The sequence below is a fragment of the Pteropus medius genome, unplaced genomic scaffold (assembly GCF_902729225.1).
Source record: "Pteropus medius unplaced genomic scaffold, Ma_sr-lr_union100, whole genome shotgun sequence".
Taxonomy (NCBI): domain Eukaryota; kingdom Metazoa; phylum Chordata; class Mammalia; order Chiroptera; family Pteropodidae; genus Pteropus; species Pteropus medius.
The window spans coordinates 6,962,547-6,985,836 of record NW_024349222.1 but is presented as its reverse complement, the minus strand read 5'-3'; positions in this window follow the sequence as shown (position 1 = coordinate 6,985,836).

Below are 23,290 nucleotides of genomic sequence, written 5' to 3'. Positions count from 1 at the left end.
GGCTAGGAAGAATAGGCTTTCTTAGAGTTCTTTGTTTTTTGTTTTTGTCTGGCATGTTGGTGATTCCTGGGTAGAGGTTTCTGCAGTGCCATGTCTGAGATGTATGGGGTGGGTGGGAGGGACTCAGTGACATGTTGTTCCTCAAGTCCTAAGATTGCTAGGCAGTCTATCTTCTTCCTACCTTTCAGAATTTTAGCTTGTTTTTGCTTTAATATTCCAGAATTCCTAGTTGTAAGAGGGAGGACCTCTGCCTCTGTAAGAAGAGGAACTAGAGCTTCTCTATCTTGGAGCTAGAAGTCCCTATCACCATTTTTAATGAACTCTCTAACATTCAGCTTGGTCAGAATGTTCTTTATATTTTCTATAGGAGTGGGTGTGTGTGTGTGTGTGTGTGTGTGTGTGTGTGTGTGTAGTGTGGTGTATACAAAGACAACTTTGTGTGTGTGTATACAAAGACAGTTTAATTTTACTTCTCCTAATACCCATTTATTAAATTTTGCCTGCTCGTCCTATACACACGTACACACACACACACGTACATGCACACTGGTTTTGTTGTTGTTGGTCTACTATACAAATTTATTTGCACTTTGCTCCTATCCCCACTCCAAGCTCATTCCAAATCTTGCCCTGTAATTCTTTGCCTTAAGGTGGATGTAAAATATCAAGAGTACTAACTGAGGTTACCAAGGGATCCCAAGCATCTACCCATTGTTTTGCATCAATTTGATCATTTCCTGTAATAGTGAAATTTTGTCTTAGTGGCCTTGCATGGAAAATTCCTTGAGCTCCGAACTCTGACTATTTACCTTTGTATCTATAGCACCTGGGTTCAATATCTGACACTTCACAAATTCTCAGTGGCTATTTGTTGAATAAAGTGTCCATCTAAGCACATTTCCACTCATCCCTGCCTCTGATTGGAATTCTCTCTTTGCACATCCTCATATGCCATTTGTTAATTTATTTGAGAGTGAAATGTATGGCTTACATGATGTTAAACTGTCTCACTGTGTAACCTTGGGTAGTTCAGCATTTCAGTTATCTATTGCTATATAATAAGCTTCCTCAGAACGCAGTTGCCTAAAACAACAATGATTTTGAAATTTGGATACGACTTGGTAGAGCCAACTTATCTCTGTTTCATGTGTCACTAGCTGGAGTATTTTAACTATGGCTGGAGGGTAGACTTTCAAGATGGCTCACTCACAAAACTGGCAAGTTGGTGCTGGCTCTTGGCTGAGAGCTCAGCTGAAACTCAGGCAGGGGTCTTGTTTATTCTTCACATGAGCCTCTTCACATGGCTGCTTGGGCTTCCTCATGGCATGGTGGCTGGATTTCAAGATGTAGAAGCTTCCAGGCCTTCTCAATACCTGGCTCAGAATACTCATAGTATTTCTCTGCATTTTATTGGCCAAATCAGTCTTAGACCTAGCACAGATTCAAGAAGAGGGAATATAAGCTCCACCTTTTCTAGGGGAGTAGCAGCTTGCACATATAAGGAGAGGCTGAAATAATTGGGCCTATCTTTGGAGAGTAACTTTAACACTCTGCCATAAAATTTCTTAAACTGTAAAATATGAAATGAGAAGAGGGCAAAAATACTACATCAATCATAGAATTGCTATGAAAATTACAGAGAATCTATGTATCAATTTTAGAATGATTCCTGGCACATAGTAAGCAGTCAATACATTTTAGCTAAATTAGCTAATTTTTGTTGATATGAGAATGGAAATTGCGGCAAAACATTAAGTTAGAGAAGAACATACCTTTTCCTTCAAGGAAGTTATTATATCTTCTCTTAGAGTCCAGTTTTACTGGTTAATATTTCCTTCGATAGCTTCGATTAATGCATTCTCTTTGATGTGCTTCCTCTTAAAAACTGATAGAGATTAAAAAAAAAAAAAAGACGTCAAACCGATAGCCATCAAATGAATAGAATAACCCACAGCCTTATTTTATAATGACTTTTGGTGTGTCTGTTGGAATCCTTTTTCTTTTTATACTCACTGGTGGGCATTTTTTTCTTGATATCACTTTTTAGTCCCTCCACATTGTGCTTTGAAAAAGCAGTCCTCTAAAGAGATATAACGAATGATTTTGGCATGACATGCCCTTGGAAGCTGCTCTTGGTTGTCTCTTTGGAACTACTCATGTGCAGAGTTAGCCGTTTAGGAAAGTTGCGGGTCAGCAGAGGTCATCAGCCCGATAAATCCAAGATGTAACCAGTGGGGCCAGGTAAGTTCCAAGTCAAGTAATCTCTACCTTTGAGCAATTCTGACAAGGTAATTTCTTGTGTCTACACAAGAGGTAAGAATTGATGCAAACCAATGTGCCACTAAATTTATGTAAATTCATGATTTTTAGCAGTTGAAATGTTAGCCAGGTCAAACTTTTCATTAACCAGTGCATGGTGTCTTTGTAACTATCTTGATTTTACATAAAAAGCAATCAGGTTCGTGCCATGTTTTCATAGCACTACTAATTTCCATTCTTTTCTTTTGATTCTGTATCCATACCTGTAATTTCTCCAAGTGATTAAAACCCCGTTATTCCTTCTACAGCTGACATTTCCTTCTATGATTACCCATTTCTTTAATTTTCTTAACAGTCACGTGTTATTAATGATCATTTATTATGCAGTAATAAACTCCGTGTCATTTAGTCCTTCCGGAATTTTCTGATCTTTGATTACAGTATAACACATTGCCTGATTAATTGCTCATTATTGCTGGGTTTTGCTTCTGATTGCTCTAGTTAACATTATTTCTTCTCTTTTTGGCTTTACTACCTACTGACGATTTTCATTTTCAACAACCCTATTAGTTGTCTCCAACTTCTCTCATTTCCTTTTTGCATTCCCTGGGAGCGCAGAGCATATACAGAATCCTCGTAAATGATTTATTCTTGTTTCAGTCTAGCACAATGGTTCTCAGATTTCAGTATGCCTTAGAAGCATGTAGAGGGCTTGTTAAAACATAAATTGCTGGGCCCCGCTCCAGAATACATCAGGTGCGCCCAGAGAATTTACATTTTTAGCAAGTTCCCAGGAATGCTGATGCTGTGTGTCCAGGACCAAGCTTTGAAGGCGACTGGCGTAGCAGATCGGCATGGTGGCTAGGAGCCTCGGCACTGGGTTTAGCTGATATGGGTTCAGATCACAGCTCTGCTAGTTAATTTTTCCAACCATGTAACCTTGAGAAAGCCAAGGTCTCAATTTCATATCTGTAAGCTGCAGTTTCCACAATCATGAAATGGGAAGAGGACCAACTCTCTAGTCTTATTGTAAGGATTAGATGACATGATTCATGTAAAGCGTTTAGTACAGTGGTAAGATGTAAATGCTTAATAAATGTTAGCTGTTGGCATTTTTTTTTTACAAGATGTGAGGAATTAATGTTTAAGCTCAATTACCAAAATTAAGAAAATGTCTTCTCCAGCAAATTGGCCATTTTTCTCTGGATCCTGATTTTCTACACTGTTGAGGTAGAAATGCTTTTTTTTTTTTTAAGATTGGCCATGTGGACAGAAAGATGCAACGAAAGATCGTGAAATTTGGAATCGGGAAAATGCCTGGGTTCCAGTCCACTCTGCTATTCCTAGCTTTGTGACTCATAGCAATTTTCTTCATCTCTCTGATCCAAGTTTCCTTTAAATATCTTCCAAATGGTGTTATAAATGGTAAGAATTGTTATATGGATCAAATGAACTAGATCATTTGAAAGTGTTTTTACTTTAATGTTCTGTACAAGTGTTGTTATTATTGTTATTTTTATTAAGAATAGTGGTCTTGAGCAATTTTTATTGTGCATATTCATTATCATCATAAAAAGTTGTGCTTCTATGGAGTGACAGTTATGTAAAACAACTTTTCCATTAGAATTATTTTGAGGTGGTAATGACTCTTACTGGGAATTGCTAAGTACTTGCATAAATATGTGGATGTATTATTATATATTAGTAATTTAGCTAGTTCTCTTTCTTATTGACTGAAATGCTGGTTCATCTTTTGGACATTTTACCTGGAAAAAATCAGTATCTGAGTGACCATATTTCAAAATGATGCCGAGAGAGAAAGAAAATTATGTTATATCTGGTAATGATTGGACTGAAAGTCCACTTAAGAAAGCTTTGTCCTCATAGTGTGATCACTCAGTTTTAATAATAGATTTTAGACAAAAATTGGGGGCTTATTTTCCGTTGATATTACAAGATTCTTTCAAAACAGAAAAGAAGTTCCATTCAATCAAATTTTTTAAAAATGTAGCATTAAACACTCTGTTAGGCACTGTGCCTCATACTTTAGATGCATTTTTTTTTTCTCACAGAAAGCAGGACAACATACAAAAATCACTACATATGTCACAAAGAAGATCAAGTAGAGGGCTGAGAGTTTGAAGGAAGAAGAGATTATTTCTGGCTAAGAGATCAGCACCCTCCCATTTTCAGGCCATGTGCTGAGCCACATTAAGCCAGTGTATGTAAGTATCCTAAGGAGGCTGGGGAGAATTTGGTAAGCCCAATTTATTGACCTTCACAAAGGATTATAGTTAAACTACCTCAGACAGGTGAAAATCTATCCTCCTTTGGGGGAAGAAATCCTTCCCTTGAAGGAGACTCTATAACCTTTTTTATTAACTCATTTCAGTATTTAAGAGCCTTTGCTTGCTGCTGAGAAAACCTGCTTCAGCTTCCACATGAACATCAGGATTTGTCCTCTCTGGATGTTAGGTAACCACCATCATATCTCTGGGGGCCCCTACATTATTGCCTCATTAGTTGATTAACCAATTAAATAAATAATTCTCAGAGTCAGGATATAGCACTGGTTAAGAGCATTGAAAGTTAGGCAGTTTTTGATTAGAATCTTGGCTCCTTCATTTTCTTAACCTATGACCTTGGGCAAAGTTACTTAAAACCTCTGAGCCTCAGTTTTCTTATCTGTAGAATGGGGATAATAACTTACCTACTCGGTAGGGTGTTGTGAAGATTAAATAAAGTAAATACCTGTTTTAGGTTGAACTACATGAAATCACCAATATGTGATCATTTTGAACAATAAAAATTACAATTTTATGTGGTTCAAGCTAATAAATGGCTTAACAAAGTATCTAGAATCTACCAAAGACTCAATATTACTGGCAATTTTTACAAACAAAGCAAAGACTATTACTATTATTATTACATTGTTATCATCCTCATCATCATGGTCTACAATATCCAGACTGAGGGCTGGAGGATAGTCCTACAAATAAACCATGATAAAATGGTGAGAACAGTGATTATGGAGCTGTGTAAGATGCAACAAATGTATGGGTGACAGAGCATCTGGGTCGGCCTGCAGAAGTTAGAGAAGGCTCCAGTGAGGTGGCAGCATTTGAACTGGGCCTTATAGGGTGAATTGGAGATTTCTGGGTGGACAAACCAATAGCAGAATGAATCCCCAGCAGAGGAAATAGTATGTGCCCACGGCACAGAGATGGAAGGGAATATGGGAGGTTTGAGAACCTGTAGTGATTCTGTATGGTGAGAGCATAAAATTAGGACTGCAGGAGGAGAAGGAATTGAAAGTGGAGAGAGGAGAAGGAACATGGCCTGAAAGAAATGCAGATTTTATTGGGGAAATTTCATGATTGGCTTTGCAAGATTGAAAGGTTCTTCTGGAAATTCTAAGGAGAAAAATTGGCCTAGAGCAAATGTAGAAGCAGAGGGATACATAAGGATGCTATTGCAGTGGTCCAGCTCAGCAATAATGTACCCTGAACCCAAGATTGTTAATGTAATAACCTTAGATCTTAGTGATGGGTGGACTCAGGCAAGAGGGTGAAATATAAGTTGACTCCTGGGTGTGTATAGTAAAATAGAGGGATCAGGAGGAGGAAGACTGAGACATGGGAAATGGGGTGGGAGAGAGCTGAGATGAGTTGAGTTTTGGGCACACTGCTTCAATGTGTGTTAGAGCTTTCCATTTCCTCTGACTTTCCCAGAGCCTGTTATTTCTGGACTGCAGGAAGAAGTGTTACGCTCTAGGGGGCGCCACAGGGATTCATGAGATTCTTACTCTGGAAATTTGACGGAGCAAATTATACTTTGTTTTTCTGATTTCACCAGGGTCTTGCTTCCCCAAGGACATTGGTCATGTAACTGTGCTGAGGTCATGGTTAATAAATAAAAAAAGTGGTGAACATTAATAAATAAATAGACCGCTTATATGTTTTAGTCACTGTTCCAGGTGTTCTGACTAAACTTCATTTAATTTTAGCAACTGTTCTATAAGGTAGGTAGTACTATTAACCCCATTTTATAAACGACAAAAATTAAAGCTCATGGAGGTTAACTAACATGTCCAAGGTCATATAGCTAGTGGGTGATGAAGCCAGAATGCAAACTGAGGTGGAGGGCTCTAGGAACAACTATGTTCCTAAGTATCATGCCGAGATATATAATTTAGTCTAGGCTAGAGAATCATAAATTCTCTGCCTATATAATGTGCTTTATAATGGGATTTTATTGTTTTTTTTTAAATAATTCTTATTTTGTCCAAATTTTGTAGTGTCCTGAGGTTTGTAGATTCAAAAAGACAATCCATGGATTAAAAATACTTCTGTCTAACCCATATTCTGTAATGGGAAAGATTTGGGATTTTGGTTCTATATAATCGTTATTATATTTGGTGTTATTTTGTTTCACTTTCTAGTTTGGGCCCCCTCTTTAAGACAAGTCAAAGACGAGTTATAATTACAGGTGATATTTACTCTCTGAGGTAAATTAAATGTATTGCTTATATTTAATTTTGACTGAAAAAAAGAGCCTTTTGTTTTGTTTTGCCAAGACACCTATGATGTTCTGGTATCTGGCATTCCTACAATTCCTCCCTCCATCCTTGCTATGGGCTGAATGTTTGCGTCCCCCCAGAATTCCTCTGTTGAAGCCCTAATCCCAATGTGACAGTATTTGAAGGTGGGGCCTTTAGGAGGTGATTATGTTTAGATGAGGTTCCTGATGATCAGATTAGTGGCTTTTGAAGAAGAGGGACACAAGAGCTCTCTCTCTCTCTCTCTGCCATGTGAAGACATAGCAAGAAGGCAGTGTCTGTAAGAGGACCATCACCAGTCTCCAGAACTTTGGGAAACAAACATTTGTTTGTTAAGCCACCTAGTCTTAGGTGTTTTGTTAGGCAGCCCAAGCTGACTAAGACATTCCTCCTGGGACTCTTCAGTAAGATGTCACATCTCTACTGCAGAATCCTACAGTGGTATGATAGCTCTAGTGTAGGAGAGTCTCATTATGGCAGCAGCCCAGTCACTGACTTATGAAAAACCTCAGGTAAAATTTTCTTTCCATAGTTTTGCTTTTATGAATTATTTAACTGGGCTTTGTCCCTCTCTTTATTTAATTGCACTCATGAAATGTGGGCATTAAGAGCCCTCCAAAAGACAAAGCAGTTGATTATTCTTATCATCAAAGTAGACACTCATATTAGTACTGTAAGAAACACCGCACAGAAATAGCTCGTTGGCAGAACTGCGCTCTCAAGGGAGGATATCTTCAAGCCCTCTTTGACTATAGAGCAGAAAGGCAACCAAGTACAGTGCCAAGGAGTGGAGAAAATGTTGAACTGAGGCAGAAAGATCTCATGTGAAACTGAGTGGCCTTTAATGATGCCTGTCAAAGAAAAGATTAATGATGATCTGCTTTCCTTCTCAATGATGGAACTACAATCCTCAAGAAATCCCCCTTCTCTTCCTGACATGGGTATGAACTTATGGTTCGAATGAACATCCTCTTTTTATCTACTTGCCTTTGCATGTGCTATTTCCCGTCAGGAAGACCACCTTCCCTCCCCACCCCTAATTCTGCTGGAGAATTCCCACATGGCCTTTTATACCTAAATAATAACAACGATCCTAGCAAACATTTATGTAGTACTTACTATATATATGGTAGTATAGGGGGTGAGACACTGGGAGTATCTACTTCAGATGCAAGCAGGAAGGGGTTGCACTGTCTACAGAGAATTTTTTTTAAATTATAAAACCAAAAAATTAGTCTGCTTTTTCTGACCACTATATGTTGGCAATTCCAAATCATATCAGTAATAGAATAGTCCTCCCTTCTGAGGCAAACTTTTACCACTGAGCCCCTTTCACCCATTACTCACTATATGTGCCCAGTACCTTCCTAAGCATTTACATATATTAGCTTCCATAATTTTTTCCATTTTACAGCTGAGAGAACTGAATCAGCATAGAGACTGTGTGACTAATTTAAGGTTATGCAGCTTGGTCATACTATCTATAATACTGGCCAAACTTTCAATTCAGGGAGTATTGCACAACTTTACCCACCTACCTACTGAACATGTGCCTCTCAGAATAGCTAGTACAGTTTTAAATGTATCTCCTTGAAGGTGACCCTGATCCACCTAGATATAATGGCTACCTACATGTGGTCCTCAGCACCCTGTTTATTTTCCTGTTACAGCGTTCACTGGGCTACAGGGCAGTAGCCTAAGAGCTTCCTGAGCCTAGCACAATGGCTGCCCTCTAATAGAAGCCACATAATAAATGATTGAATGAATGGATGGATGGATGAATGAACGAATAAATGAATGAATTAATACGCATACAGCCATTGGTCCCAGAACCAGAAATATTTATGTATATTTATGAATATATTATGGCAGATTGGTTGAAAGCTCTGGGTTTCTTTTTGGGATTTAAGAATAGCCTTCAGTTCCAAATCTGTTACTAATTTTATCTGAGACCTAGAATCAGGCATTCGATACATCTGGATCTTTGTTTCCTAGTCTGTCATATAGGGGATGGAATTATATGAGTGATTTTCAAAAGTGGCAACTTTTTTTCAAACTAAGCACAAGTAGATTTCTTTTTTCCCCCTCTCACTTCTAACAAGCATTTTTGTAGAAAAAGCTTGTTATTTAATTATAATATACTATGGAAAGCACACAAATTTGCTTAATGAATTATCACAAGGTGAACATTTCCATGTGACACCATCCAGATCAAGATGAACATTGCCAGGCCCCTGGTTTCCTCCCTCCTAGTCCCAAGCAAAGCTCCTCTGACTTCTAACACTGTATACTAACTTACTAATAAATGGAAACATTTAGTATATATTATTTTATGTAAGTCTTTTACTCAATTTTATGTTTGTGAGTTTCATCCATCCTGTTGTGTTTAACTATAATTCATTCATTTTCCTTGTTGTATTATATTCCACTGTGTAAATAGACCACAATTTACTTATCCATTCTCTTAATTATGAATACTTTAGATAAATACAAAGAAAGCCATACCTATGAATCGTGCTAAAACTGCCCAAAAAAACTCAGTGACAAAGGTATCTATTAAAATTCATTTATTTATTTGTTTTTCCTAAGAATGCTAATTCCCTTTCTCCTTTCTGGGAATTCTTCCTTCTTCCTTACTCCAGCTAACAACTTCTGACATATCCTGAGTCTCCTTTTCACAACCATCCTTAATTGGCCAGCTGGACAATCCAGGCCAATCATGGTTTCTGTGCTCATGCTCACAATTATTAAGTCCAGAAATAATTACACTCAGAGCACTCTTTCAAGACTTTTGACCTTGGGATTAGAGAGAGAGAGTCATCATTAGAGATTTGCAACTGACTGGGGCCATGTTCCCTATGCGGAAGTCATTCTGCAGTATGAGAAGGTCGGGCTTACCCATGGTTAGTAACAGTGTGGAGAGATGGAGAGAATGCCTTGGTGATATCCTTGGCTTCATTTATTCTGGAGGCCCTACCGCATTTTCCCCTTCCTGTTATTATTTATTCGATCCATTAAATTCCTCCTTGGCTTAAGTTTGTTCAAGTTGGTTACAACTTGAGTTTGTTACAACCAAAATAAATCTTGTCAGTATAGACATGTTACACAGGCCAAAATATATAAAACCAATAAATGTGGAACTACTTTGCCTCACTGCCTCACCCCAAGCAGTCCCTTAAAAAAACCCACCTAATTGAATATTTAAGATCCAGGTGCAATTTTCAAGAAATATTGAGGGTGGTAAGTTTTATCAGTATAAAATAAAAAATATTAGAATCTGGAACAGTATTTTATGAATGGCACAGTACTCTGTATACTTGTCCAGCCTTTCTTTTTCAGTGCTACCCTCATATCCACTCTAAATAATTCTTTCCTTTGACTCTCTGTACCCCTGAGCCTAGGTCACAGAGCATTGCTAGTGAAAGATGTAAACCCTGTATTCTGGCTTCAAGCACATATGCCCTGACACATAGAAGGCACTGAATAATATTTATTTTGTGACTGCTACCCAAATTCAGCAACTCACTACTTAGCTGCAAATTCTTTCCTTATTAGTGGATGATTACTTAACACATATCTACCGATAGATACTCCAAAATCCCTTTAATTCTTCTGAAATCTGCATTCTTACTCAATGACTCCCTACTCTATTTTTAATGAACAACTTCAGAGGTTCCCTTTTTCATTGTAACACATTTCAACCTTTATGTTTATGCTTCTTTGTCCTTCTTTCCAGCTCAAAAGAATCTGTGTCTCTATTTTTCTCTAAATCTAGATCCCTTCTGAGAAATACTGTTGCTGTTTATTCCCTTTCTCTGGCATCTTCAAATTCTCCCTCTGCATAGATTTCCAACCCAACCTGTGTGTTTCTCCTTCACTTTGAAAGAAAATCTTCGTATGATTTTGGTGTCCATTCTAGCTACCATCTTATTATTTTTACTTTATTGACACTTTTCTTGAATAAGAAGCTCAAGGGTAAATTGATCACTGGTCTTGAAACCTTAAAATACCTTCTACCTATTTCCAAGGTAATGTGTTCTACCTTCTGACTTGATCTCTGTCTCCATCCCTGGCTTTTCTTCTTCCTGTCCTCTGAATGCTAAGCATTTGTGAAAGTTAAGCTTGGGTGCTGTACTCTTTCCCCTGCTACAAATGTTCTGACCACTTCCTGGATATGTCTGTATAAGTGGCACCCAGATCTATACCTTCCACCCTGTTCTCTCACTCTGTGTTGTCTTTAATTTCTGCCCAACATTCCCACTTGGCTGTTCCATTTCCTCCCCTCAAATAAACACTTGCCAAACTGAGCTCATCCTTCTTCTATCCACACTGGGTTCAGCATGCTAAATTCCTTTCCTTCATCAATAACACCAACATTTCTCCACTTAGGCAGGCTTGAAAACTCCATCATCATTAACGTTCCCTATCTTTCATTGCACATGGTAATCAGTCACTGTGACTCTTGGAGATTGTTCTATGGAGAGATTCTAGCAGCCATAGCTTTTTCTTTTTCCCACTCCCACGCCAACCTATGATTTATGTTAGCTGACGCCATTACAAAGCTCATAGAAAATGTGTCATCTTTCTTTTCTCATGTTTTCCCGTTTTGATGGACCTTTAAATTCTTCTCTCTGAAAGATTTTCAGCTCTAAGCTACTTTCAGAACCAAGGTTACTACTGATCAACATGAATTCCAGGAATGAGCGTCTTCCCCTGGCTAATTCTCCCGATCGGCTCATGTCCCATACATTCTTTGTAACTTCTCACTTAGAAGATTCTCTCAAAGGGGTGGGTGGGATATTCTAAAATCAGAATTTTACAAAATCAAAATGCCTTAACACATTTAACAACAGCCATCATTCTCACCTAGAAAAAGCAGAAATGGTTCCCACACATCCTTGTTTGGTAGTAAAAAAAGTTGACTACTTATTTTTCTATATTGTAAGAAGTGCAAGGGCTATGGTTATTTTTCTATAAACCCTGCAGTATCCAGCTCAGGGCCTTGCATGTAGTAAGAATTTAAAATTTTTGATGAATGAGTGGATTAGCAGGCTATATAACCACCTCAATAATTTATATACTTTGTAAAAACTTTATAATTTTTATTTTTTTATTTTTAGGACCCCAATGGGTCAACCACTGGCATAGGTGAAACGTGTTATTTTTTGCCAATTTTTGCTGAGGAATCTGAAGTAAAAAGTGATGGTGAATCGCCCAAAGTTTAGAATTGTCCAGTATTTAGAATTAAAATCTCTAAATGTGAATTTTCTCCCTCAGAACATTCAGAAAGTTCATAAATATTAGTAAAACCTTTTTTTATTTTAATATCAGTCTGTCAGTTATTTCCATAAGAAATTTGACTGTTCCTCTGTTTACGACAGGAAAACAAATTACCTAAATTTAGATATTTTAGTTGCTGTTATTTTATAATATTTCTAATATTTGGAAATTGAAGACCTAGAAGGAATGTTAGATGTTATCTAGAATAATCTCTCATTATAGGACTCTCTTTCACCAGCAGAGAGATGGAAAGGGCTTAAGTGTACACAATGTACTATTTCTTCGGGGGAACTTAAAAGATGAGGCACTTGAACGAAATAAGTTGAAATGTACTAAGAAACTCTGTACTACCTTGGCTAGCATTCTCTCCACACCTGCCCTTTGTTTAACCTGTGACCTTTGCCTAGCTTCCCATATTGCCTGACTATGGATAGTATCACCTGAGAATTACCAGAATTCAAGTTTGTCTTAGGAAAATTTGTACCTGTCTCCCTGGCAATGTAAACCCTTTTGCTTTCTCAATCCTACTGATTCTTCAAAACTTCTGGTCCGTGGATATTACTCTGCTCTCATGGAAGGGGTTTCTCTTCCTCAGGTGGGTCACACTCAGATCCACTCTAGGCCTTTGAACTTGCTAGACCTTTGAGAATATTCTTTCTCAAAGATTTTGAAGTCTGGATGTTTGGATCATTCAGGTCTTGACTCCATATTACCTCTTCTAAAAGGATTTCATTGAGTGTTCAGATGAAACAGTCCCCCAACCCCCTTCTAACAGTCACTCCCAATCATAGTATTCTTTTTTATTAATTTTGTAGTATACATCATTATCTATCATTATCTTGTTTATTGTATTTTTTCCTGTCCTTTCACCATGACTAAACGTAAGCTCCATGAGTTCAGGAGTCTTGCTTAACCTATTCACCACAATAGCACTTAGAGCATAGTAGGAGGCAACAAATATTTGTCAGGTGAATGAAGAATTAATTTTTATTAAAAAAATTTTTCAGTCACTTCAAGGAATTTGGATATTGGGAGGTGAACCTGTGTACTCAGTCTATCACATTGATTCAATTTCTTCACTGCTTAATATGTAGAATTTTGAGCTCTCAACAAACTGAGCATAGAGAGAATGTACCTCAGCATAATAAAAGCTATTTATACAAGCCCACAGCTAACATCATACTCAATGATGGAAGGCTGAAAGTGTTTCCTTTAAGATTAGGAAAAAGATAAGGATGCCCACTTTCACCACTTTTATTCAACATAGCGATGAAAGTCTAGTCAGAGCAATTAGGCAAGAAAAAGAAATAAAAAGCATTCAAATAAGAAAGGTAGAGGTAAAACTATATTTGCAGATGACATGATATTATATAGAGAAAACCTTAAAGACTCCACCAAAACACTGTTAAAACTAATAAATTCAGTAAAGTTGCAAGATACAAAAATCAGTATACAAAAATCATTTCTCTATACTTCACAATTAACTATCAGAAAGTAATTAAGAGAAAAATCCATTTACAATAGCATCAAAAAGAATAAAATACTTAGGAATTAATTTAACCAAGGAAGTGAAAGACCTATATACTGAAAACTATTAAGACATTGATGAAAGAAATTGAAGGAGGCACAAATAAATGGGAAGATGTCCCATGCTCATTGATTGGAAGAATTAATAATATTAAAATGACCATACTAGCCATAGAGATTTGCAGATTCAATGCAATCTCTATCAAAATTTCAATGGCATTTTTCGCAGAAATAGGAAAAGTAATTCTAAAATTTATAGAGAACCACAAAGGACCTTGAATAGCCAAAATAATCTTGAGAAAGAAGAACAAAGCTGAAGACATCACGGTTTCTGATTTAAACTACATTACAAAGCTATAATAATCAAAACAGTATGTATTGGTATAAAAACAGATAGGTTAATGCAATGAAATAGAGAGTCCAGAGGTAAACTCATGCTTATATAGTCAATTATTTTATAGCAAAGGAGACTAGAATATATAATTGGAAAAGGATAGTATCTTTAATACATGGTGCTGGGAAAGCTGACTATCTACATGCAGCAGAATAAAACTGGACTACTATCTTACATTATACGCAAAAATAAAGTCAACTTGGATTAAAGACTTAAACTTAAGACCTGAAACTGTAAAATCCCTGGAAGACAACATAGAAGGTAAGCTCCTTGGCAACAGTCTGGGCAGTAATTTTTTGGATTTGACATCAAAAAACAAAGGCAACGCAGCAAAATAAACAAGTGGGACTACATCAAATTAAAAAAGCTTCTGCACAGCAAAGGAAACCACCAACAAAATAAAAAGTAACATATGGAATAGGAGAAAATATTTGCAAATCATAGATCTGATATGGGGTTAATATCCAAAATGTACAAAGAACTCATACAACTCACTAACAAACAAACTATTGGATTTAAAAATGGGCCGAGAAACTAAATAGATATTTTTCCAGGGAAGACATGCAAATGACCAATAGGTACACAAAAGGAGCTCAATCATCAGGGAAATGCAAATCAAAACCATACTAATATATTACCTCATATATATTAGAATGACTATCATCAAAAAGAAAAAGTACTGGCAAGGATGTGGAGAAAAGGGGCACTTTTGCCCTGTTGGTGGGAATGTAAAGTGGTGCAGTCATTATGGAAAACAGTATGGATATTTCTCAAAACATTAGAAGTAAAACTATTGGATATATATCCAATGAGATAAAAACAGGAGTTTGAAAATACATCTACATGTTTGAAGAGATATCCACATGTTCATTGCAGCATTATTCACGATAGCCAAAATATGGAAGCAACCTAAGTGTCTATCAATGGATGAATGGGTAAAGCAGATGGGGGATATAGAGATATTGATAAATATAGGTATAAGTATAGATATAGGTATAGATATAGATAGATATAGATATAGATAATATAGAGATATGGAAATAAGATAGAGATAGAGATATAGAGATAGATATCATTGGAATATTATTCAGCCATGAGAAAGGACATTCTGCCATTTGGGACAGCATGGATGAACTTTAAGGGCACTATGCTAAATGAAATAAATTAGAGGAAGGCAAAGACTGTTTGATATCGCTTACTTTGGGAATCTAAAAATGCCGAATTCAAATAAACAGAGCCTAGAATGGTGGTTACCAGGGGCAAGGGGTGGAATAAAAGAGGAAATGTTGGTCAAAAAGTACCAACTTTCAATTATAAGATGAATAATTTCTGAGATATAATGTACAGCATAGTAATTATAGTTAATAATACTGTATTATATAATAATACTGTATTAAATGTTCTCACCACAAAAAAAAATGGTAATTAGGTGACGTGATGTAGGTATTAGCTAATACTGTGGTGGTAATGACATGTTTTGCAATATAGAACTATATCAAATCAACACAGCTGTACATCTTAGATAATGTTCTATGTCAATTATATTTCAATAAAGCTGGAAAAATATGTAGAATATGTAGAATTTTGGTAGTCATTTTGACATATTGATAATAGATGTTGCAAAGAACACAATTGTTTCAAATAATGAGTGCAAGCATCTGAATCTACCTGGACATTTTTATAACATCTAAAGGATTACACTACATAAAAAGATGCCTAAAGCCCAGAAGAATAAAAGACAAACACTTCTGGAAAGGAAGTAAAGTCCCACTATGTACTATCTTCTCATCTCATCTGAAAAGTGCCTGTGCTCTCTAGTCATTGGATGTGAGATATTATGGTAGCGAAGGCTACTATTGGGGGGATATCATGAAAGTGTTGCAAGTGTGAGAAGATATTTTTTTCTTTAAACGCCTATGTCAAAATACTCTCCTCTGAGCTGGGCTTCAACTATTGTCTGTAATCCTGGCAGACATTATGATGCCCCTATATTCCTAAGGTTTCATGAGCCTGACAGATCCCTGTCTATAAGGTAGTGTTTGGTTTGGTTTGGTTTGGTTTGGTTTGGTTTGGTTTTGGTTTGGTTTGGTTGGTGGTAGTTGGGGGTAGTTCTTTATAAGGTTTAATCTTCAGAACAATGCTGACTCAGTAGGTAATATTAAGACTGATTTTCATATTAAGGGAACAGACTCAGAGAGGTAACACAACTTGGCCAAGGTCTTGCCACTAGTAAGTTGGGAAAACCAACATCTGAACCTCTATCTATCAGATACCAAAACTGTGTGTGCTGTTATGTGGCAGCATTCAGCAGTGTCCCTGTTTTCAGAGATGAAGTGTTCCCTATTGCTCAAATATTATTGATTAGTTTAAATGGTTGTAAGCAATTTCAGATACTCAATCAGAATCTATTTATTTTTATTTTTTATATAAAATTGCTCTGTAGAAGCTATGCAGAATGTCTACCATGTCTTCCTGACAATTACTTACAAATACTTGAATAAAACGGTCAAATATGATAGTTAAGGATGGATTCATAAGGAGCTAGAACCTAAAGAAGAATCAAAGTATTTGGATTGGTGAAAATGAGATAAACAGACAGAATAGGTAATCAAATGTGATAATAATAGAATGATTATTGAATCCTTATTGTGTCCAGTATTGTGCTAGTCACTTTCTATGCATTTATCTCAAGTGATTCTCATGATGATTGTACAGTAGGTGAATGATATTCCCATGTTATAGATGTAAAAACAGACTCAAGAGATGTGAAGTAATCCAATTCACTCAGGTATTAAGTGTCAGAGATTTGAAATAATTCCAAAAGATATGTTTTCTGCACTAGCTTAGGCTTGCATCTTGGTTACATACATTAAGTTACAAAAAAAATAGTATAATCTGTTTATCAGTCTGAATTCAGTGGAGTACAAACCCCAAAAAAAGGCTTATTGTTTTTCAGTTACTATCTTAAACATGCTCTACCAATTTACTCCGTTTTTATCCTATATTAACTTTTTAAGATGATTCCACTGACTTTTAGGCCTTTTGGGTTAAGACAAGGCCCATAAATTTAAAAGTCCAGTCTCATTCTTTTTCCTATCTCCAGTTCAAACCTAACAACCTAAGCCCAAGTGACATTTAGTGAAGAAGCACATGTTCTACCATTTAATCTTTTTTCTCTACCTTTTTTTTTCCACAAGCATTTGAGGCAGAGCAAGGAAATAGTCAAGGTCAGGTGACTCTTAACTGATGTTGTTGTAATCCTTTCTCAACTCTTGCTACTATCTCAACCCTAGGTAACTGATCAGTTACCGATGTTGTGTGTAAGGCCAACATCCACCATTGAGCTAGGTCTGGGGAAATGAAAAAAAGGAGGCAAATTTAAGGTTTGGATGCCAGGAAAGATGGCAGTGATGGAAATGAGCAAACTGAAAGAAAACAAGCTGCTTCAGGATATGCATAATCCAATGGGCATGATAGATGACTGTTGATGACTTAAAATGAGAAGACAGCTTTTGTTTTATGGAACTGACGTGTTCCAACTGTTGGTTCTAAAATGAACTCAGTTTTTCTTAACTGCTATTAGGAAATCAAGGATGCATCCCCACAGCGGGGGAAAAATCCTCAAAAGACTCAATTAAAAACTTCTGGTAAAGATGTAGTTGAAATGGTGGCCAGCTTTCTAGGCCCTGTGGGATTGTTGTCCCACTTAGTGGTTCACTGGTCCTTTGCTGTGATTTTTTGACTCCTTGGTCTCCCCTAGACAGTCAGGCCCACTTCTGTTCCCTTTGGGAGAGAATGTTAGTGCAGTACCTATTATTGGAGAAATGACTGCACAATCATAAAAACTGGGTATTTTCTGGCTAGCTGTAAAACATGTCACATTTGCATTCAGGTTTTACACACTTACTCCACTGCCATATCTCACCTTTGGAACATTTCTAAAAATAAGACAACCTACTCAGAGCATCCATGAGGGGTAACTGTACCTCTTTATGTGAACAAAAATCCTCCCAAAAATTGCCTTATCAACATGGCATCTTACATTTCATCATACTCTTAGTTATCCTGTAGATTTGACATGGACAGTATAACATCTGTTGGCCTGTTTATTATGAGAGAGCTCTCTTTTGAGCTAGTTTTCAGAAAACTCAATTGGGCGAATGGTAACTTATGTCCTTAACTCTGCCCCCTGAGCAGTCTGACCTTGGGCACCAACACTTCTTTAACTTTGTTACAGCTAAAGGAAGGAGTTATGTTGATACAAAATACTATTACAACTCTTCTTGAAAAGAAGAAAACGATTTCACAAATGCTTCCTTTCTCATTTATTGTCGCTACCATTTTTTCCCCAGACTACTTTCATCCTTGGCCTATGTAGAAAACCAGAAGATAATTTAAAATTAAATGATGATAGCTCAGAGCTTAAAGCACTTTAAAAAAAGAGAGGAAAGAAAAATATCACATCTTGACAGGGCTGGGAGTGAGGGTTGGAAGTTTACCAAGGATTCCCAAAAGATCTGTTGATAAGTGGGCTTTTAGTATTTTGTGTAACCATAGAGGACCCCTAAGACATTATTCTTCCTCATGGAATAGTGATCGAAGTCATGGAAACCTAGAAGAGAGAGTTGAGAAAGAATGGAAAGAAGGTACAAATAGCGAGTTAGGAAAACCAGATTGAATCCTTGATTTATAATTACTATTTTGTAATATAATCTTTCTAAGCATATAATCTATAAAAATATCTTCATAGAATGTCTGTGAGAGATAAAGTTAGACATACATACATATGTATATAGGTGCATATAGGTGTATATATATATGTATATAGCTATATACATATGTATGTATGTATGTATGACACCACACATAATTCTTCATCAGTACAGGGGTCAACATATAAAAAGTTCCTTATAAATAGTAATAATATAAAATATTCTTATTATAGAGTATGAAGCCAGCTCTTTAGCTTACTTTAACTCCACTTGCCCAAATGTGATGATATACAAATCACTATAAAGGCCTTTCATTTCTTTTCAAGTTTCTCTAAGAAGTAAAAATAGTGGAGACATCAGAATCTGATAAATCAGAATGCAAGTTTTTGCTCTGCCACTTATGAGCCATAGAACCTGGGACAAGTTACCACTCTGGTTTCAGAGTTCACATCTGGATAATGGCATTATTTATCATTTTACATTGTGGCTGTGAAATTAAATGAGGTGAAACGGTTGGAACAATAGTGAACATATTGCCCAGAATATAACATATACTAAATCAGCAGTTGGCAGACTTCTTCCATCAAGGGCCAGATAGTAAATATCTTAGACTTTTGCAGGCCTAACTACTCATCGCATGAAGCAGCCAGAGACAATATATAAAGGAATGAGCATGGCTGTGTTCCAATAAAACTTTACTTAAAAAAGACAAGTGGGCAACAACATGAATGGACCTAGAGGGTATTAAGCTAAATGAAATAAGTCAGACAAAGACAAATGCCATATGATCTCACTTATATGTAGAATCTGAAGGACAAAACAAACAAACTAGCAAAACAAAATAGAAACAGACTCATAGATACCGGTTGCCAGAGGGGAGGGACATGATGGGATAGGTGAAAAGATGAAGGGGATTAAGAGGTACAAAATTTAAGTTATAAAATAAATAGATCACAGGGATGTAATGTACAGCATAGGGAATAGAGTCAATAATATCGTAATAACTTTGCACAAGATGGATGGTTAATAGACTTGTGGTGATTATTTCATAAGGTATATAGATGTCAAATCACTATTTTGTACACCTGAAACTAATGTAATATTGTATGTTAGGTATATTTCAATAAAATTAAAAAGACAAATGAGCTTATTTCGGCCTGTGACCCATAGTTTGCAAATCTCATCACTTAACCAATATTAATTTCTTCCCCTTTCCCCAATTTGTCTTCTCTGGGATTTAGGTTTTTTTGTGTATAATGTTGAAAATAACACCTACCAAAAGTTTAATGTATTTATTGAGCATCTGTTATGTATAAAAAATTGAGTTCAAATGCAATGAACAACAGAGTGAATAAGATTTGCTTCTACTCTTGAGGAGCTTAATCAAGGGTAACAGAAAGTGCTTAACTTACCTATTTAAGCTAGGTCTTAGCCAGAAAATGGCTTAAGAGTATTTCATGAAATTTTGAGATGAACTAAAGCATCATATTTAAGTGTAGATGCAGTACAAGCCATTATGGAGAAATGGCTATAGGACTTAACCTTTTTGTTATAAAGAATTGTAAAACTGGACAAAAGCTATGAAGAAACAGTTTTCAGAGATTGGTCAATAGATAGAACAGGGCTGTGATGCTTGAGATAAGGAAAACACCTTATTTCTCTCCGGCTTTCTACCTGGGACCACTATCTAAACCTCAACACAGGAAAGTGGAACCCTATTTTTAAAAAGTTAAGCTCAGGGTTTTTTTTAAGTGTTTTTGCTTCTTTTTAAAGAAGTGATTTCACTGGGTAGAGGCAAGAGAGATTAGAGTTTGGGACTGCGAATGTAGCTGAAAGTTATAGATCAGGTTACTGAGAAGAAGGCAGATGCACAGATATGATAACTTTAGAAATCTGCATAAGGCTGTACTTGAGTTTCGAGATGAATAGAAAGCTGTATATGGACAGATCAAGATTCAGTGAGATTAGGCAGAGAATAGCTATTGGATAACTGTGAAGTGAACAGAATCGTAGAGTTTGCACAGTGCAAGAAGATGGAGTTATAACCATCTAAACTGGTGGAACCTCATAAACACTCTGGGAATTCTGAGACCCCAGAAAAGGTACGACTTAAGAGTAGGACTACTCTAGCTCTAGAAAAAAGGGCTACTCTAGATCCATCATAAAACAGCTTAAAACTAAGCCTTGCCAGGGTAAAGCTGATCTGTCAATAAATTGTCAGAACAAAATACAACAGTCTTTAAACAAAGGCAACAAAATTCAGATTTATATTTCAACATAAAATCCACAATTGGGTATATAATAACATATTTGAAGATATGTGAGGAATAGGAAAATGTAGCATTTAACCAGGAGGAAGATGAGTCAGTAGCAACAGACCCAGAAATAACACAGATCTCTGAATTAGCAGACACATTGCTCTCTTTTTATTTTGGCAAACCCAATTCTCCTCCAATCCCCCATAACTGACCTCTGGCAACCACTAATGTGTTATTTATTTCTATAATTTTGTCGTTGTAAGAATGCAATAAATGGAATCATGTGGTAGTCCAAATGGAATCATTTGGAATTGGCTTTTTTCATTCAATATAGTTTCCTGGAGATGCATTCAAGTTGTTGCAGGTACAGATAATTTGTTCCTTTTTGCTACTGAGTAGTATTCCATGATGTAGATGTATCACTGTTTGTTTAACCAATCATCTATTGAAGAACCTATGTGTTGTCTCCACTTTTTTGGCTATTACAAATAAAGTTGCTATGAACATTTGTATACAGATTATTTTGTGTGGACCTAAGTTTTCAATTCTCTGGTATAAGTCCCCAACAGTACAACTGCTCATTTTTATGAGTTGCATGTTTAGTTTTATAAAAAACTACAAAACTGTTTTTTTTTAGCCATTCTCATGGGTTAATATAAGATGTACTTTAAATATAAAAACATAGATAGGTTAAAAAATACTGACCAGAATAAAGGTGTAGTAATTACATCAGTGACATACAAAGTAGAGTTCAAAGAAAGAATTCCCAGAGATAAAGTGGTACATTTCATAATGATATGAACAATGAGTTAATTATTGAGTTAACTATTATTCATTAGAAAGATATAATAATACTAAGTGTGCATACATTTATAATAGAGCCTCAAAACATATGAGTCAAAACCTGATAGGACTGAAAGCAAAATTAGACATCTTCATAGTCAGAGCTGGGCATTTTAACTCTTAGTAACCAATATGACAAATAGACTAAAATCTGTAAATATGTAGATTTAAACACTGCTATCAGCCAATTAAGCCTAATGGATAATTAAAGAACACTATATGATGGACCACTAAAAAGAGTTTATAAATTTAGAAATACTGAAATCTTATAGTGTATATTCTCTATCCATAAAGAATTAAACTAGAAACCAGTAACAAAATATCCACACGATTCTCAAATATTTCTAAATTAAGCAACACACTTTTAAATAATCCATGCACCAAATACAAAAAATTACAAAGTTAATTAGAAAATATTTTTTAAATGGTAATAAAAACAAAGTTGGTGGGGTACAAATAGAACATTGTTTACATGGAAATTTATAGTGGCAAATGCTTATATTAAAAAAAAAGAATGGTTTTAAATCAGCCATCCGTGCTTACACTCTTGGAAAATAGAAAAAGAAAAGCAAATTACACCAAAGCAAATGGAAGAAAATAATAGAGTGGAAATTAATTAAATGAGCAAGAAATGAAACAAAATAATAGAAACAAATCGGTGAAACAAAAAAAATTGATTATCAGAGATTGATAAAATTGAGAATTGGTCTTTCTCTACTGGGGTTCTGCAAATGAATTAGACTTAAAAAGGATATTATTGTATTGTCTATTTTCTCTATTCTTCCAAGGAAGTTACATAGTGAATACTATTTTAGATTCATAGGGTAAAAATTATTTTATACAATTAATGCCTTAGAGCATTAAAACTTAATTCTTTCATGGAACCCTAGCTGAGAAGAGTGGCCCCAGCAATAATGGTAAAATTGAAAAAAAATTAAAATTACTAATTACTAATATCATAAATATAAAAGGGGACATCTCTAAAGATGCTTTAGGCATTAAAAGTTTCTAAGAAAATATTATAAATAATTTTCTGACAAAAAATTTAAAAACAATCTTAATAACACTATAACTGTTAAAGAAGTTGAAATTGTAATTAAAATCTTTCTATAATACAATTGCAGACCTAGGTTAACTGGAAAACTTTACATTTAAGAAAGAAATATTCCCATTTTTACAAAAGCTTATTCAGAAAAAAATAAAGTTGAAATAGTACTCAGTTTTATGAAGTCAACATAACTTTGATATCATTCTTGAACATATATACAGAAATCTGGACAAAATATTAGAAATTAAATTCAAAATTTATTAATGGATAGTATATATGACAAAATGGGATGTGTCTTAGAAATGAATATGAGGTTGTTTTCAAATGTTTTAACATTTGAAAATCAGTTAAAGTAATATATCACATTTACAGAATGGAAGGGGGAAAATATGATTAGGTAAAATACATGCA